The following is a 14224-nucleotide window of genomic DNA, read 5'->3' as shown; positions in this document are numbered from 1 at the left end:
CTTTTGTCTCCATTCTTGACTTTGGGATTTCCTTACGCCTCCTTCTGAAAGAGCCTGTGTCTTGCAGTTCTTTCAGCTGTAATCCACTGTCTCTATATTGGAGCCCTGTTGGTGTGATGGTGAAGTGTTGAGGAGAGAGGTATTCTATAATCGTACATTTAAGTCTCGATGTTTTAATGGATTTGTGTCTTAGGTTTATGTCTTTTACAAGTGTTTCTCAACTGGTATAGCATTTTTTGTTTACTTTGCCTTCTTTTGCCTACCACTTTCCCTGGATTTAGTTCTCCCTATCCTCTTTTTTTTTTTAATTTTTATTTTATTTTTTAACTTTACAATATTGTATTGGTTTTGCCATATATCAAAATGAATCCGCCACAGGTATACCCGTGTTCCCCATCCTGAACCCTCCTCCCTCCTCCCTCCCCATACCATCCCTCCGGGTTGTCCCAGTGCACCAGCCCCAAGCATCCAGTATCGTGCATTGAACCTGGACTGGCGATTCGTTTCATATATGATATTATACATGTTTCAATACCATTCTCCCAAATCATCCCACCTCTCCCTCTCCCACAGAGTCCATAAGACTGTTCTATACATCAGTGTCTCTTTTGCTGTCTCGTATACAGGGTTATTGTTACTATCTTTCTAAATTCCATATATATGCCTTAGTATACTGTATTGGTGTTTTTCTTTCTGGCTTACTTCACTCTGTATAATAGGCTCCAGTTTCATCCACCTCATTAGAACTGATTCAAATGTATTCTTTTAATGGCTGAGTAATACTCCATTGTGTATATGTACCACAGCTTTCTTATCCATTCATCTGCTGATGGACATCTAGGTTGCTTCCATGTCCTGGCTATTATAAACAGTGCTTCGATGAACACTGGGGTACACGTGTCTCTTTCAATTCTGGTTTCCTCAGTGTGTATGCCCAGCAGTGGGATTGCTGGATCATAAGGCAGTTCTATTTCCAGTTTTTTAAGGAATCTCCAAACTGTTCTCCATAGTGGCTGTACTAGTTTGCATTCCCACCAGCCGCTCCCTATCCTCTTGAATCTTGACTCTTGTTGAATTTTCCCCACCTTTTTATGAAATAAAAAGGCTAGATAGTGCTGGAGTGGAAAAATGCCCTTCTCCCAACTGGGATAGGCTTTGGCCAAATATTTTCCTCTGGAGCACAGGTATATGTTCTATAAGGGTCTGGACACAGTTCTTAATGATTATTCTTCCCCCTGTTTGAGATGTAAGGCCAAAAGTTAAAACTGTGTGCTGTCTTGGCATCTGGTAAAACCAGGAGGACCTTGAATGTCTTAACCCAAATTCCTTTGTTTTCGAGGTAGCTGTGATTTGTTTTATTCAGGTATGGTAAACACATGACATGATATGACTGTCATGAAGGAAGAACGTCTATACTCACAGATCCCCAGAAGTAGGAAGCATAGCACATTACACAGGGCCACAAGGGGAATTACCAAGGTCGATCAGCAGACAGGAAGCCAGGGGAGGATGTTGTCAGGAATCTTTATTGTAGTTTCCACAGGAAGGAACAGGTAAGGCAGGGTAAACATAATTGGCTACTTTGAATAATTTCTGCAGACTTGGGTGTATGGGGACTATTCCTGGTTGTCTGATACCTGGTCCTGGAGTGAGTACAGTGGGAGATTAATGGCTTGAAGTGTAATAAATTCAGGGGGTGGACACTGGAGTGGGGTGCCATCGCCTTCTCCGTGGCTTTTTAGTTCTTCTTAATTTCTGCCAGAAGGGTGAGATCATGTACAAATCTGAGGTTATTGATACTTCTCCCAGCAATCTTGATTCCAGCTTTTGCTTAATCCAGCCCAGCATTTCGCATTATATACTCTGCATGTACGGAGAAGGCAATGGCAACCCACTCCAGTACTCTTGCCTGGAAACTCCCATGGATGGAGGAGCCTGGTAGGCTGCAGTCCATGGGGTCGTTAAGAGTCAGACACGACTGAGAGACTTCACTTTCATGCATTGGAGAAGGAAATGGCAACCCACTCCAGTGTTCTTGCCTGGAGAATCCCAGGGACAGGGAAGCCTGGTGGGCTGCTGTCTATGGGGTCACACAGAGTCAGACACGACTGAAGCAACTTAGCAGCAGCAGCAGCAACTCTGCATGCAAGTTAAATAAGCAGGGTGACAATATACAGTCTTGACGTGTTCCTTTTTCTGTTTGGAACCAGTCTGTTGTTCCATGTCCAGTTCTAACTGTTGCTTCTTGACCTGCATACAGATTTCTCAGGAAGAAGGTCAGGTGGTCTGGTATTCCCATCTCCTGAAGAATTTTCCACAGTTTATTGTGATCCAAAGAGTCAAAGGCTTTGGCATAGTCAATAAAGCAGAAATAGATGTTTTTCTGAACTCTCTTGCTTTTTTGATGATCCAACAGATGTTGGCAATTTGATCTCTGGTTCCTCTGCCTTTTCTACATCCAGCTTGAACATCTCGAAGTTCGCAGTTCACATATTGTTGAAGCCTGGCTTGTAGAATTTTGAGCATTACTTTACTAGCATGTGAGATGAGTGCAATTGTGCGGTAGTTTGAGCATTCTTTGGCATTGCCTATCTTTGGGATTGGAATGAAAACTGACCTTTTCCAGCCCTGTGGCCACTGCTGAGTTTTCCAAATTTGCTGGCATATTGAGTGCAGCACTTTCACAGCATCATCTTTCAGTATTTGCAATTGATTCAACTGGAATTCCATCACCTCTGCTAGCTTTGTTTGTAGTGATGCTTCTTAGAGCCCACTTGACTTTGCATTCCAGGAAGTCTGGCTCTAGGTAAGTGATCACACCATAATGGTTATCTGGGTCATGAAGCTCTTTTTTGTACAGTTCTTCTGTGTATTCTTGCCATCTCTTCTTAATATAGTCTGCTTCTGTTAGGTCCATACCATTTCTGTCCTTTATCGAGCCCATCTTTGCATGAAATGTTCCCTTGGTATCTCTAACTTTCTTGAATAGATTCCTAGTCTTTCCCATTCTGTTGTTTTTCTCTATTTCTTTGCATTGATCACCGAGGAAGGCTCTCTTATCTCTCCTTGCTATTCTCTGGAACTCTGCATTCAAATGGGTATATGTTTCTTTGTCTCCTTTGCTTTTAGCTTCTCTTCTTTCCTCAGCTATTTGTAAGGCCTCTTTAGACTTGGTTTGCAAATGAAAAGTGTACTCACAGGCAAGTCCTAGCCTAGACTAAAAAGTGGCTAGTCCTGAGACTAGCAGTTCCTCCAAGGTCAGCAACGCCCAAGTGTCAATACATCAGTTACAGAAAATAGAAACCTTTGTGGTTACTTTCGCCTCACTCTGCTTCCTTTGATATGACCCTCTACTTAACCATCCTCCCTATCAAATGGACCCAAATACAGGTGGTTTTAATCCGTGAGTAGTGAGTTTCAGTTCCATGCCAGATTACAGAATTATTTAAACAAGCTAACCACACCTTTATGTAGAAACTGAGGTGCACCTTCTCCTCTTGCTACTATTAAACTTGCCTTCCACAGTCCTTCACTTTTCACTCTGTTCCCAAGTGAAGCCCCCATGTGTTCCTTTAATGCATATGGTGTCCTCCTTTCTCAGGCTGTGACTAGATGTGACTCATAAATTGCTGTCAAGCTCATTTATCCCGTGTCGGTTGTGAGTTTGGCCATTCTTGTAATCCTAGATCGAACCCCTGCCTCACCAGTGGGGTGAAGAGGAAGTGATCAAAACACTCTCCGTGACTGATTCAGGGAGGGATTTTTCCTATATGATCATCTGGAAGGAGAACCCATGATATTCTGGAAGGTCCCAGGAGTTTCTCACACTCATGCTAGTCCATGCTCATCCTCCAGCGATTTGCCAAAATAACCTTTTAAGTATTCCAATCAGTTGATGGCTCCAATGGCTTCTACTTCAGGTAAACACAGCAGGCTCATTTTTCTTGGATGATCCTTTCTCCAGATTTTGGAAATGTGTCAGTTTTCTTATGGGTCCAAGAAAAGTCACTTATTTTCAGTTTGTCCAACTTATTTTTTGTTGTTATAAGGATAAGAGCAATGAATTCTAAACTTTTTACATGTTGTGGCTGAAACCAGAGTCCTAATTCATTCATTCTTTTCCTCCTACCCTAATCTCGTTTCATCACCATTGAAATTTTTCTTAGCAAAGTCACAACTGTGTTCATTTCCAAATTTAATGGATATAGTTCTTCTCTTACCTTAATCTCCCTGTGACATTTAAAACTGTTGATCAACTCCTCCTTCTTAAAACTATTGCCTTGTTGAATTTCTAAAATACCATGATTCTGTTTTTTCTCTCCCAAGTTTTGCACCCATCTATTCTTTAAATGTTAGTGTTTTCCAGATTCCATCTTCCTTTTTTCCAGTTTCCAATTTTCCCCATCTTTCCAATTTCCTTCACTTCTCATACTCTCTCTTTGGGTGAGGTCCTCTGTTCCCTGGTTTTTTGTTTTTTAAAATTAGCTCTTCAACTTTAATCACTCCTAAAATCACTTTTATCTTAATCCTTCTTCCTATATTCAGATCTCTCTGTTGTATTATGATTCTGGACATCTCCATTTGAATGTCTAAAATTTCGGATATGATGCATCCTAGGTGGCTCAGTCTTCTCTTTTGTTGTTGGAAGAGGGTGTATGCTATGACCAGTGCATTCTCTTGTCAAAACTCTATTAGTCTTTGCCCTGCTTCATTCCTTATTCCAAGGCCAAATGTCCCTGTTACTCCAGGTGTTTCTTGACTTCCTACTTTTGCATTCCAGTCCCCTATAATGAAAAGGACATCGTTTTTAGATGTTAATTCTAAAAGGTCTGTAGGTCTTCATAGAACCGTTCAACTTCAGCTTCTTCAGCATTACTGGTTGGGGCATAGGCTTGGATTACCATGATATTGAATGATTTGCCTTGGAAACGAACAGAGATCATTCTGTCATTTTTGAGATTGCATCCAAGTACTGCATTTCTTACTCTTTTGTTGACCATCATGGCTACTCCATTTCTTCTAAGGGATTCCTGCCCACAGTAGTAGATATAATGGTCATCTGAGTTAAATTCACCCATTCCAGTCCATTTTAGCTCGCTGCTTCCTAGAATGTTTACATTCACTCTTGCCATCTCCTGTTTGACCACTTCCAATTTGCCTTGATTCGTGGACCTGACATTCCAGGTTTCTATGCAATATTGCTCTTTGCAGCATCGGACCTTGCTTCTATCACCAGTCACATCCACATCTGGGTGTTGTTTTTGCTTTGGCTCCATCCCTTCATTCTTCCTGGAGTTATATCTCCACTGATCTCCAGTAGCATATTGGGCACTTTACTGACCTGGGGAGTTCCCCTTTCAGTATCCTATTGTTTTGCCTTTTCATACTGTTCATGGGGTTCTCAAGGCAAGAATACTGAAGTGGTTTGCCATTCCCTTCTCCAGTGGACCACATTCTGTCAGACCTCTCCACCTTGACCCTCCTGTCTTGGGTGGCCCCACATGGCATGGCTTAGTTTCATTGAGTTAGGCAAGGCTGTGGTCCGTGTGATCAGATTGGCTAGTTTTCTGTGATTATGGTTTCAGTGTGTCTGATGCCCTCTCACAATACCTACCGTCTTACTTGGGTTTCTCTGACCTTGGGCGTGGGGTATCTCTTCACAACTGTTCCAGCAAAGCACAGCCGCTGCTCCTTACCTTGGGGTATCTCCTCAGGGATGCCCTTCCTGACCTTGAACATGGAGTAGCTCCTCTTGGCCCTCCTTTGCCCGTGAAGCTGCTGCTCCTTGGACGTGGGGTTGCTTCTCTTGGCCGCCCCTCCTCTGAAAGGCTCCACTAGGCATCAGTCACACAAATCATAAACCTTCAATTTTTTTTTTTTGGACTTCTTCCTTGTCATCTAACCAGTCATCGTGTCTTCCAGTTCAGTAATAGCTGGAAAGTGTGTTTTCTGCTCTCCGAAGCCATTTCCACTAATCTTGTTTCCCAGTAGTCAGTCAGTGGCTCACACCCTTCAGTGTGCATGAGCATCACCTGGAAGCCTTGTTACAGTGCAGGTTGCTGGGATGGAACCTGTAGTTTGTGCTTTGGTAGGTCTAGGATGGGGCGTGGCAATTTGCAGTTCTAATGAATTGCAGTTCCAGGTGATTCTGATTTTGATGATTTGGAGGCCATGCTTTGATAATAGTTGTCCTAGATAATTACAGCAGCCTCCTAAAGAATCTCCCGGTTTTCTATTCAAGGCTTCCTCCAAGTCATATTCCACACCTAAAAACCAAATCTCCTTAAAACCTCAAATTGCCCCTTATGGCCTTTTGGAGCCTAGCAAGTGCCGAGCACATGCTCAGTGTTCTGTGCTTGTATATACAAGATAGGCTTTAGAGCATGAGTAGAATTTGCAGAGGAAAAGTTGAGACATATTTTGTTCTGGCAGTTAGGGTGGAGTGAGAGAAAGGTCAGGGCATAGCATTAGTTCTAATAGCACCATAAGGAGGCAAAGTCTTTCATGGAAATCAATGGCTAAATAAGTAAATTTGTTTTGAATATACAATCAGTGAGGAAATGAGCTAGACTAGAGCAAAAAGATTGTACTAGAGCAATCTCCTCAAGGACAGAGAGGAATTCAGTGTTTTAAACATTTTATTTTGCTTCACAGTGTTAAAGAAAACTGGATTTACTTTTATACTTTCACCCATCTTGCATAGTTTGAATATATATTTTAGCATTCCTCCATGTGTTTTTTTTTTTTTTTTTAGAATTCAAGAAATATATATTTATAGAGTATGTCTACTTATTCGGTGTGTGTGTAGAAATTTTTCCATTAAAATTAGCTCAAGGACTTTATTTAGCTTGCCACCACAGTCAAGAATATATTTGCTATATCCCTAGAGTCTTAATATTATGATTTCTTTATGAAAAGAATTGCTGTTTCCTTGAAGCTTCTCCTTCAAAGAGCTTTTTTATGTGGAGCATAAAAACTTGTTTCCTAAAATATGATTTCTCTTATTTAGGAAAATCCATTGTAAACTATTTGTCCCCTGTCCATAGAGGTGAATAAATTCGAGAAAAACACAAAATAAAAAGATATGGGTCTTCCAGGGACGAGAGTTGAGGATTCTCCCGTGAGAATGTGGATGTCAATTAGGGTCTGTATCAGAATCTTATATAAGAATACACATCTCCTGTCCCTCTCCTTCCACTTTCCTTCTGAGAGCTCATAGCACAAGGGGTGGGGAGGGGGGTTGTGCTTGTAAACTACTTCCAAGGTAATGCTAATGTACCCTCTGGAAGAGAACTGACTCAGATTGTTGGGTCTCAGACTTTTTTTTTATGGATCAGAATTTTGGGGGGTAGGTGGGTAATATAGTGTTGTTGATTGTTAATTTTAATCATTAAGGCATTGAAATGAACAAATGAACTACCATATTTTGTCACAATCTCTTCCAATTACATGGTATTTTAATACAAAAATGTATGTAGAATGGGCTTCCCAGGTGGCTCAATGGTAAGGAATCCACCTGCCGGTGGAGGAGACACAGGAGACGTGGGTTTCATCCTCGGGTTAAGACGATCCCCTGGAGAAGAAAATGGCAATCTGCTTCAGTATTCTTGCCAGGAAAGTCTCATGGACAGAGGAGCTTGGCGGGCTATAGTCCATGGGGTCACAGAGTTGGACATGACTGAGTGACTGAGCACATAGGTAGAACATACTCCTAGAATAAGTATTAATCCTTTTTTAAAAAAACAACTACCCTTAATAAAAAAAATCTTTTAATTTTTAAATCTTTTAATGTTGTCCACTTTGTAGGAGAACATTAAAAACATCATTATGGACCAGCACTTTTTCCAGCATCTGAAATCCATTGCCCTAGATAAGTTAGCAGCTTCAGGAAAGAAAGTTAACATCACCTTTGCTTTCTTTACCCTTTATTTTAATTTGTCATTTTGAAGCTTTGATTTCCATGTATGTCATAGTAGCTTATTTTGGTTCAATTAAGCATTTTCCTTTTCTGTTTTTCTCTGTTCTGCTCCAGGGGAGCCATCGTCAGCGCTAAGAATTCATGGCTTTAGATCAGATGGTCCTTTCTTTCTGTCCTTCATCCAGTGGCAGGTTTAAAACTCTTTGATGGTTTAGCTCTATAATATTTAAAGTTCTATTTCAAATCCTTCGAACTTAGGGTTTTAGGAAATAGCTAGCTGCGTGGGAAGGCAAGAGAAGAGTCTATTAAAATCTACAATCCTCTTAGTGACCCATTCACTGGGGCTCTCAGCAAATCTGTTTGAGTTTTTCCCTCTACTGAAAACAAAGGAGAAAGCAAATGGGAAACTGAAACCCTACCAAGACAAATCTAAGAGGGGCCACTTTGAAATAAACCTTATTAAGAGAAAATATTGTAAGTACTACCAATTTTGTACACTCTGAACACCAGAATCTTAAATTTAACAGCTGAGTGGGGGGTCCAGCCAGTTTAGGCAACTCTCTTTTACAATCCCTGAAGGGACTTTTATATTTAGAGTTCTATAAATATGGGAAAAAATTAAGGCTCCATACTATACAAAGAACCATATACTGTTTGCATATATAACAACAAACTTTCAAGGCTTGGTAAGATTTCTGATATCAATGTCATTTTCTTCTTCATTCATTGGTTATCATAAGCTTTGAAGAGAGGTAGCCAAAGGGATGCCTCAGTCCCAGTCTGTCTTCACCTCCTTCTCCCCATGGTGCTGTCCTCAATTCATCCAAGTTAGTCAGATCTATTCCACTAAATTTGAGTTTGTTATGTATAATACTTACTCAAAGACTTGTTATTAGATACTGACTTTTTAACAGCTCGTTTCCATGGAAGGCTTTGCCTCCTTTCAACATTTTTGTTTATTGTTAGTTGGGTCTGTATAATCCCCAGCTTTCTGTATCTCTGGGTTCATGCATGTATGGTCAGTCTTGTCTGACTCTTTGTGACCCTATGGACTGTAGCCCACCAGACTCCTCTGTCCATGGGATTTCCAGGCAGGAATACTGGAGCAAGTTGCCATTTCCTACTACAGGGGATCTTCCCGACCCAGGGACTGAACCAGCATCTCCTGCATTGGCAGGCAGATTCTTTCCTACTGTGCCACCTGGGATCCCTCTGTATCTCTAAGCTGAGCCTTTTAAGTGTCTCTTGTTTGGGGATCAGTGTCCTTCTGCACACTAAAGCAATGGTTCGTGAGGAAGGAGTAATAAATCCCTTTGGCAAGAAGAGTGATTTTCTGTTTGAACAAAAACTGGAAACACATTTACCCATCTCTGTAGGCTATATATGTATATATAGTCCTGATTATATTGGTATAGTATTATTAAATATCTCTTCTGCCACTCATCCCAGCCTCCCAAGTAATAGTAGTAATGGTAAGTATATTAATGAGAAGCATTTCTATGTTGCTTCCTATGTGCCAGGCATTGCTCTAAGGCTTTTAAAAAAATCAATTAATTAAATATTTAAATAATACTTTGAATTAAGTACCATTATGGGGCATCCCTGGTGACTCAGATTGTAAGGAATCTGCCTGCAATGCAGGAGACCCAGGTTCAATTCCTGAGTTGGGAAGATCCCCTGGAGAAGAGAATGGCTACCCACTCCAGTATTCCTGTCTGGAGTATTCCATGGACAGAAGAGCCTGGTAGGGTTCGTAGGTTCATGGGTCCATGGAGTTGCATAGAGTCGGACACGACTGAGCAGCTAACACTTGACACTCTGCTCACTTAACAGAGAAGAAGTCTGAGGCACAGAGATGTTAAGCCTGAAGTCATCTAGGTAGTGACAGAGCTGATATTATGAACATAGCAGGCCTTGCTGTAGAATCTGATTCTGGAACTGCTATTTTTTCATTGTGAGAATGTAAACCAGAAACTGCCTTTCAATCACTGCATGTCCAAAAATCATACGTGTTATATATTTTTGTAGACAACAAATTTGGGACCAAAACATATTATAATAAGTAATAACCATCTTGCAAAATCTCTGGGGACTCTGGGTAAGCAGAGTATAGAGAGCACAGATTTGAAATCAGACATACTAAGATTATAAATATTGGGTGTCAGGTAAGATGTGGACAAGTTTCTTAACCTCTGTAATCTGCTTTCTCATAATTATATAGAGCAAAACCCTTCTCCTAAGGTGCTCTGAGCTGGAGTATAAAGAGGGAAGGACAGCTGAATAACTGCATTAATAGAGAATTTGAACATACGCAGTCCTTTCTCACATGTGTTTATTTAACCATTATGCTTATCACATTTACTGTTCTGTGCTTAGGTTCTTTTCAAAAAATTTTTATTGAAGTATAGTTGATTTACAATGTTGTGTTAATTTCTTCTGTATGGCAAAGTGACTCCATTATACCTATATATTCTTTTTCATTTTATTTTCCGTTATGTTTTGTCACAGGATATTATTGAATGTATATAGTTCCTGTGCTGTACAGTAGAATGCTGTTTATACATTCTATATATAATAGTTTGCTAATCCTAAACTCCCATTCCTTCCCCCCCCCCCCCCCATACCCCTCCTCCTTATTGGTGCTTTATGTCAACTCATCAAAGCCTCCTATAACAACTCCATGAGAAATTACTATTGTCGTCAGGCTATTTTACAAATGAAGAAGCTGAGGCACAGAGTGGTTAATTAGTTTGCCCAGGTTCAAACAGGGTTGGGAATTAGCAGAGCTGGGATTCAAATCCAATCACACTGGTACCATCTGTGTTTTTAACAGCTAGGCTGTCCTGCTTAATGCTAGTTAAGCCATGGAATGATAGGCTGTTTGGCATCTTCCCAGTCATGCCTTTGCATAAAGAGGGAGATTGGGACTGCCACCCAAACTGCTTAGAAACATTTTAGGGCACAAGCTGAGTGGTTGAGCTGGAGCTAAAAGTGTTTTCTCATCAGCCACAGATTTGGGTTTCAAAGTCACAGTGATCATAATTTTGGAACCTAAGGATAGCACCTAGAATTGATCAAGTAGGAATTTGGGACTTTTCCAGAAAATTCAGGGCCTAAGCTCACGAAGACTATACCCTGCTGCCAGTGATATAATCATTCCAATATTATATCCCTGCACAAGGATAGATAAGCTAAGCTCACACTATATTGTTCTCTTAGGTAGAGAGGTAGTGAATAAGACTGAGATGGGGTTTTCTGCTTGGTTTGTTCATGAAATATCTGAAAGCCCTTTCCGCCACAGTAACAAAATGCTCTTGTACTGGTAATGCAGACAAATTCCAGCTGAGTGATTACATTCTGCCTAATTAAAAATTCTTTCTCTAATTTCAGATTTTCCATGTTTACAATGTTCTTTACCTTCTGTCCTAAATTGTTGTTTATTGTGTTTTCCTGCTGCTAAATTCTTTACTGCATTTCTCCCTGGAGGTAGTTGTATACTGATAATGGTTAAAATAATTCTATATGTAAAGTAGGCATGGTATATGTAAATATTTATACTTTAACATTGGAATAAATCTAAATTAAAATGTATAAATATATTGTTCTCAGAACTTCTCTTAAATGCCTCACACAGTCACAATTCCTTTTGAATGTGGGTTGAAGATACGACACGTAGTTGTAATTATTTATTAATCATACATTTAATATTCCCCATGCTGCCATAAAATGTCTGAGGGGACATGCTGCTAAGAATAACTTGCTCAGCATTGCAGTACAATGCAGACAATTTTCCATAGGGAAAGAAAAAAAGAAACATGTCTTTTCACCTATTGCTGAGCAAATCGCTAGCGATTTTGCCTGTTTGAGCTGAGAAGTAATTAGTGGTATGGGATAGAGGCCAAGCATATCAAGAACTTGAAAACGTGTTCCTGCTTATGTACTGATATGCCCATTTTGGATTTAGCTGTAATTTCTGCACACTTTATGAATTTCCCTTACTTGTGTCACAACCTTAATCTTGATAACTTGCTTTTCTGAAATAGTAATTTAAAAATAATGGTCACAGTTTCTATAGACACAAATTTTAATTATATGAATAATAATAATAAAACCTAAGCCAATTAGGTGCATATGTTAATTTTTGGGGGATGACAGCTCAATCTGACTTTTATTTCTTCTGTAGTAACTCAGCTCCAAGCAGTACAGAGGCTCAGAGCAGGCTCAGAATATTAGAAAATTTAACAGCTAGTGGCAATGGCTTAATGAATTAATCCCTGGCATTGAGTATAGCCTTATTATTTTAAGGTTGTAAGTGGCTTTTAAGGTTATCTGGTTTTCTACCCTGATTTAATATGTTGTTGTTTAGTCAGTAAGTTGTGTTCAACTCTTTTGCAACCCCGTGAACTGTAGCTCATCAGGCTCCTTCTGTCCCTGGGATTTCACAGGCAAGAATGTTGCCATTTCCTTCTCCAGAGCAGCTTCCTGACCTAGGGATCAAACCTGCATCTCCAGCCCCCACAGGCGAGTTCTTTACCCCTGAGCCACCATGCTTTCAAATAGTGGCCTTATCCAATCTTTCAAACCTTCTAATAGATAGAAGGATAGACTAATGTGTAGCCTCCCTACACAAATTTTTCCGGGATTTTAACTACCCTGGAAGTAAAATAAATCAGTAATCGAATGTATAATCTCATCCTTTGTTTCAGGAAGGATGGCAGCTTTACTAGTGTTTATTTCTGTGTCTTTGTATAATGTGTTAACTGACATGGGTCTGGATAATCTTAGAAGCTGAGAATTAGTGAAAGACAGGCATCCAATTTGCAAGAAAAAGGACAGGAACACAACAGAAAAACACAGTTTTTATTTCAGCAGTCATGCTTGCAGTTGTTGCCATTTTTAAAGTGTATGTTCTTGGACATGTCTGCTGCTAATGGTGAGCCATTCTTGCAAAGAAAAAATTATATTTGTACTTATAAAATACATTGCACAAAATTTATAGGTGGTTTTCTAAGATATATAAGTGGCATTCCAAGAAACAAGTTCTGAAAACAAATCATTTCATTGTAACTTTGGCATGTGATTCTGTGTAGTGCTGTTGCTTTGCTAGACTATCTTAATAATATTGCACATACTAAGTTGTTTCAGTCACGTCTGACTCTGTGCAACGCTATGGACTGTAGCCTGCCAGGTTCCTCTGTCTATGGGATTCTCCAGGCAAGAATGCTGGAGTGGGTTGCTCTTCCCTCCTCCAGTGGATCTTCTGAACCTAGGGATCGAACCTGACTCTCTTATGTCTCCTTCATTGGCAGGTGGGTTCCTTACCACTACCACGACAGACGATGAGATGGTTGAATGGCATCACTAACTCGATGGCCATGAGTTTGAGTAGGCTCCAGGAGTTGGTGATGGACAGGGAAGCCTGGTGTGCTGCAGTCTATGGAAAGAGTCTCTCTATGCAAAGAGTCAGATAGGGCTGAGTGACTGAACTGAACTGAACTCTACAGTTCTTTTAGACACTTTAACAGAGGACATGCAAAGAGAAAAAAAGTTGTGACTGTTGTATGGAATGCTTTAAATGAAATCAGAAGTTGATTTAAAATCTGAATTAGCAAAAGCAATATTGACATTGATGGCAAAGCAAAAATCAGAACAAGGAGAAAAGATATTTTCTTCCTAAAAAAAAGAAAACCAGCTGATATGGAACAGCATATACTCTAATGTCCAATTTGAAGATGCTTTTAGAACCAGTCTTAAGAATTTAATCAAGGAAAATGAAAAATTAAGGTTTCTATGTCTGAAATATTTTTAATGAAACAAAGAATAAAACTATCAAAGAACTAATGCTTTGTGTATTTTAAAATTTCATTTTAAGAACAATAACTTAAAGGAGGTGGGTGATATCATCAAAATGCAGTCCCCTAACAAGACCAACCAGGGGCTTCCAAGATGGCAATGGTAAAGACTTTGCCTGCCGGTGTAGGAGACACAGGAGATGCAGCTTCAGTCCATGGGTTGGGAAGATAACCTGGAGAAGAAAATGGCAACCCACTCTAGTATTCTTGCCTGGAAAATCCCATGGACATAGGAACCTTGTGGGCTACAGTCCATGGGGTTGCAAAGAGTTGAACACAGCTCAGTGACTGAGCACACACAAATAAGACCAACTAGCCATGTGCCTAGACAGGAGAGTGTTGTGAAATCAAAGAACCCAGCTGAGGCTGAAACACTTGCTAGACAACAAAGACTGAGAATGAATGAATTATAAGAGTAAGAGGAGCAGTTTCACTTTGACCACATCACCTCTCC

The 14224-nt window shown here is 40.1% G+C and overlaps 1 long non-coding RNA gene across 1 annotated transcript in view; it reads left to right on the top strand.

Annotated features, from left to right (window-relative positions):
* The window catches only part of LOC147375940 (uncharacterized), a 72815-nt gene extending 59056 nt beyond the window's left edge, over nucleotides 1–13759 (top strand). Inside the window, exon 3 of the long non-coding RNA XR_015160587.1 lies at nucleotides 13228–13759. This is a non-coding gene — a long non-coding RNA (uncharacterized LOC147375940). The remainder of the gene's footprint in view (nucleotides 1–13227) is intronic.
* Nucleotides 13760–14224: the final 465 nt, after the last annotated feature.

This window comes from Bos grunniens, chromosome 3, assembly GCF_055505025.1.
Source record: "Bos grunniens cultivar Pamir isolate PY7600 chromosome 3, Bosgru_T2T1.0, whole genome shotgun sequence".
Lineage (NCBI taxonomy): Eukaryota > Metazoa > Chordata > Mammalia > Artiodactyla > Bovidae > Bos > Bos grunniens.
This window is presented reverse-complemented; position numbering and strand designations above follow the sequence as displayed.